Genomic DNA, 5,112 nt, shown 5'->3' with positions numbered 1-5,112 from the left:
TTTATGTTGGAAGATGATTGAAAGATTGAGACTAAAATTTTTCTACACCTTTAACATCATGTAAATAATCTATATCTATCTTATCAATTATCTATCTATCTATCTATCTATCTAATCTTTCTACCTCTATATCGGTTACATTTATAGTCTAACACTTTGTAATTTGTTTTATACAAATGCCACATAACTCCCCTATTTTGAAATATTCTGAATATTAAAATGTTATTTTAGCTGGAAATAAAACACTTGTGATATAAATGCACTGTTGTTAACAACAGTTGTGTTATACACTTGGAGGAATAGAGAAGGCGAAGACATTATTTTATGTAGTACAGATTATATCTACTATAAAATTCAGAGATGATATACTAGTGAAAAACTAGAACATTTTTGTTAACATGTGAGGTAAGGTACTTGTGATCGGAAGAGATGAAAGGTAGTCATGTCAGAGAGGAAGTAGGCAGCAAGACCATTCAGCATATCACCAGCAAATTAAGAGTGGGATTCTTCTCTTCTCTTTTGAGCAATTCTGTGTTTATATTAGGAACATTTGATTGTGAAATTTATTAGATTTTTCCATTTTGCTTTAGTTGTTAAAAAAAAATTCCAGTTAACACTGATTCAGCCATAGAAAAATTTACCAATCTTCATGGAATAGGTTTTAAACCGTATTCCGGATTCCATTTCATGGGCTTAGTCTTATCTTTCTCCCACTTACTCCTATTTTTAATATTTTTCATTTTCTATTTCCTTCCTTCTTCCCTTCCTCCCTTCCTTTTTTCTTTTATAACTATATAACTCATTTATATTACTTTCTGTAAATCACTTATACCCTAACACCAAATTTATTGCCCGACCAGGGTTAAGAGCTATTTGCTAAATAAATTAAATTAATTGAGAATAGAATATGAAAAAAAGAGTAATCTTACTGACACTTTGAACAATGACATGCCAAGGTTTAGTAATAGATTGGGTAAAAGCAATGAGTTTAGGAAACACTGAATAAGTTTCCGTTCTAATCAGGAATTCTGGTAGGGAAATGTGGAATAGCAGTGGGTATTAACAAGTAATGCAGATTTATGGAAAAATGGTTAACTTTTATTTGAAAAATAATCCCTAGTTGTATATAATCTGTAAAATGCTTCAACTTTTTGACAATCCGACCATGCTTCTGTATCCCTCACTTATGAGTTCCTTTAGAAGGATCAGGGTGTTCTGAGAGGAAGGGCAGTGATGGTCATGCATGTGTCATTACCTGTGGGCTTAACACCTAGGATTGTGCTCACCCACGCTAGGCATAGATAGGGACCCTTTTCTCTAAAATCACAGGTAGTGTTAAATAAAGTTCTGGTTTTATATTGTCAGCATGATCACCCCTTCAGTTTTAGACCTTCCCAGGGTGCATTGGATACAAACATGGTGGACAGTTGGGGAGCGGGTAGGGGCATCTCAAGAGCGACATGAAAGAATGAAGAATACACAATGTTCTTAATAACACGGTATGTGAAAGTTGGCAGGAGTCAATTCAAATCTTGTGTTTGGGCTCCAACAATAGGGAGCGCTTCTTTCAAATAAATTCACATGAAAATGAGTAGGACCTTAATGTGATATAGTCCAAAATGTTATATGATTAAATGAGAAAGATAGACAAACACGGGCTGTGGTGACAGAGGTAAAAGCGGGCTCCAGGGTGATACATGTCATTGTATCCTCTCCTCTCGGTCTTGGTCTCAGTGACACGTTTTGGGGGGTGTTGACTAACAGGCACATTCTGGGGTCAGGCTGCCGGATGCTTTCTGCGCAGGATCTCACCGAGAGAATCTTCTCTTTAGGTGAGAGATTGGATGCGAGAACCTCTTCATGTGCCCTCCGACTCCAAGAACTTACGGGCAGGCTTAATATTTTCAGCTGCGAATTTGTGTATCTATTGAAGTCACTTAAAGCTTTTTAACACATGAAATAATTGAGCAACCACCAGTCTTGGTTACTTCCTTTTGTTCCGTGACTAAGTGGTCTTAGTTATAAAAAGTGTTGAGTGGGTGGAAGTTAAAAGTAACGTGTCGGAGACAGAAAGACGGTGGTTAATGCCCTTCAAAAGCCCATCACCACCCTTGGGTTTAAAATAAACTTGAGGAAAAAGATGCCTCATTTGGTCTCATTTTTTTTTTAACCTCTGGAATAACCACAGGAAAAAGGAAAAGAGTCAGACTGTGTGTTGCGTCATTTAATGAAAAGATTAACGTTGTCCTCTTTGGGTGATAGTTTGCGAGCCCATGTCCCATAGCTGCCCTGATGCCCTGTATCCTGTGAAGCTTTCCAGGATATGGTATTACATATACTACATTCAGGGTATTATATGTTACCCTGTACATAATGCCTTATGGTATATACAGATGTTGAACTATACTGTGGCGCACCTAAACTTCTATAGTGTTGTAAACCAGTGTTACCTCAATAAAAAAAAAGTCAATGAAACAAGTTCCTTTGTAGAAAAGATACATCAACATACTTTGCTATAATTTTGAGGAAGAAAAAGACCACTTTGTCACCCTCTTGACTCATTTTCTGTTTGAATTTAGCATACCCAGATTAGCCATGAGCATCGCTAAAGGCAGTGGCCTTTGGAAGACATTTGGGTAATGACATTTCCTTCATGATTTGAGAAGCCGTCAGGAGAATATTTATTCTGTTCAGGACCATAGCACACTGTGGGGGTGGTCTTACTCTCCCCCTCTTGCGCCCCGCCGCCCCCAACCAAGGAGTTGCACTCCTGTATCATCAGCTACAGGATCGAAAGGCCAGAGTGACGCATACCAACCTCAGCTACATCAGCACAGGACTTTGGGCTGGTTCATTCAGAGTGAGGTGACTTTAACCTTCAGTCAACCTGCTGGAGAATCAAGTCAAGAACTCGTTCTAGTACTCACTGCAGCACATATGCTAAAAGTGGAACGATAACGAGAAGATTAGCATGGCTCCTGCGCAAGGATGACATGCAAATTCGCGAAGCTTTCCATATGTAAAAAAATAAAAATAAAAAAAAAACAACTCATTCTAGCCCAGCCAGCATGGCTCAGAGGTTGAGTGTTGGACCAGGAGGTCATGGTTTGATTCCCTGTCAGGTCCTATGCCTGGGTTACAGACTTAATTCCCCAGTGTGGGGCGTGCAGGAGGCAGCTGATAAATGATTCTCTCTCATCATTGATGTTTCTCTCTCTCCCTCCCTCTCCCTTCCTCTCTGAAATCAATAATAAATATTAAGAAAAAGAAAGAACTCATCTGAATTTACCATGGATTGGACAGGGAAGCCTGGGCACTGGAAAGTCAGATAAAAGGGAAGGCCTTCGCGGTTTGTAGGGTCTAGAAACTCCTAGAGCTCTGTGGCCTCTGGAGTCAGGCCCAGTAGCTTCCCATCTTGCCTCCTCACTTGGTAGCAGTGTCGCCTTAGACAAATGATCCCACCTTTATGAGCCCTGGTTAACCCACCTGGATAATGTAGAACGTAGAAGCATGGATCTTCAAGGGTTGTGAGTGAGGATGAAATGAAAAGGGTAGTGCCTGCTCGTAGAAATGGCAAACAGACCGGCCCCAGCTACAATTCCCCAGGGCCTCCCATGCAGTGTCCAGAGTCATATGTTATGCTATGAGTTATGTTAGAAAAAAAATTATCTTTCCGTTTTCACAGACATAGTCTAAGTATTAAGAATTTGTTTGGGGAATCGTATTGAACCCTTTGAAGAGCAGTAATCCTCAGTATGGAGATAAGTTATAAGGAATACAGAGATCATGTCTCTGAGTTGATGGCTTGCCCTCACTCCCTCACACATAACAGCCCTTGGAGAAATCATTTTGCTTTTCTAACCCTTTAAGATGGTCTAGATCAGTGGTCAGCAAACTGCGGCTCAGCAAACTATGGCTCGCGAGCCACATGCGGCTCTTTGGCCCCTTGAATGTGGCTCTTCCACAAAATACCGACTTCTGCGCATGGGCCACGAAGTTTCAATCGCACTGTAAGTGTGCACCCGCACGTGGTGTTTTGTGAAAGAGCCACACTCTAGGGGCCAAAGAGCCTCATGCGGCTCATGAGCTGCGGTTTGCCGACAACGGGTCTAGTTTAGTGGGTGGTCCGTGAGGTCCAAAAGGTTGGCAACCTGGTCTAGATCAAGGGTGGGGAACCGTCTTTCTGCCAAGGGTCACTTGGATATTTATAACATCATTCGAGGGCCATACAAAATAATCAACTTAAACACGAGCCTGCTCTGTTTGGTCAAACATTTAATGAACTCACCCCTAATGCCTTGGCAGGGCCAGACCAAATGATTTCATGGGCCTTACATGGCCCCCGGGCCAGACGTTCCCCACCCCTGTCCTAGATGGTCTCCCATTCTTCTTCCAGGTCGAATAGTCTATGATTTTCATGTGTCTGTTTATACCTGTTATTTATATTTATGTTACATATATGCACTTATATTTAAATCTTTCTACCTATATCATAGTTATTTTTTCCCTGGGAATTTCTCTTTATAGTGTCACCATCCCATGTTGGGGGGTTTTCCTGGGAGAAAGGAATGGTTCGAGCACATCTTGGAAGAAGGAAAGCCCTGGGGCTGATGGAGGTAAGCTTTGATAAGGATGAGGAAGTATCACTTAGCAAAAGTGGTTACTGTGCTTAAGGAACTAGGCTCTGAAGTGTGAAGTAGATCAGATCTAGCTGCCGCTGACTGCTCACTTACCACTCGCAGCCCAAGTCTCGGAGCTGCACGCTTTACTAACGGAACTTTTCTAAGCATTTTTCGCAGACACGTTTTCTAATGGCCTTTCAATGTGGGATGAAGCCGGTCCAATAGCTCAAGTCGACTATTTCCGAGTCTAGTTTAGTCAAATTTCCATGCATCAATCTATGTGGTGTTCTGAATCCATCTGTTAATACTTTCATTTTAGTTCACAATAGAGAGTTCATTTCTGAAATTATGTGCACATCACTTGTCTTGGGGCTTTCTTCCCTCCTCAAGTTCTAGGTAAAAATGTCCCTGAAACTTGAATTTCATTGCGTGTGCAATCCAAAAACCACCTTTCTCTGAATTCTGGGGAAGAAGGGGAGATGGAGAGCTT

General features: G+C 41.0%; 1 non-coding gene across 1 annotated transcript; it reads left to right on the top strand.

The window, feature by feature from the left end:
* The first annotated feature begins 2,919 nt into the window (after positions 1–2,919).
* On the top strand, positions 2,920–3,023 carry LOC138999385 (U6 spliceosomal RNA). The gene has a single exon (XR_011469379.1). It is a non-coding gene; the product is annotated as a U6 spliceosomal RNA (small nuclear RNA).
* Positions 3,024–5,112: the final 2,089 nt, after the last annotated feature.

The sequence above is a fragment of the Myotis yumanensis genome, unplaced genomic scaffold (genome assembly GCF_028538775.1).
Source record: "Myotis yumanensis isolate MYYU_CA2020_CCGP unplaced genomic scaffold, mMyoYum1.0.hap1 SCAF_22, whole genome shotgun sequence".
Lineage (NCBI taxonomy): Eukaryota > Metazoa > Chordata > Mammalia > Chiroptera > Vespertilionidae > Myotis > Myotis yumanensis.
The sequence above is the reverse complement of the archived record's forward strand: the minus strand, read 5'-3'. Positions and strand labels throughout refer to the sequence as shown.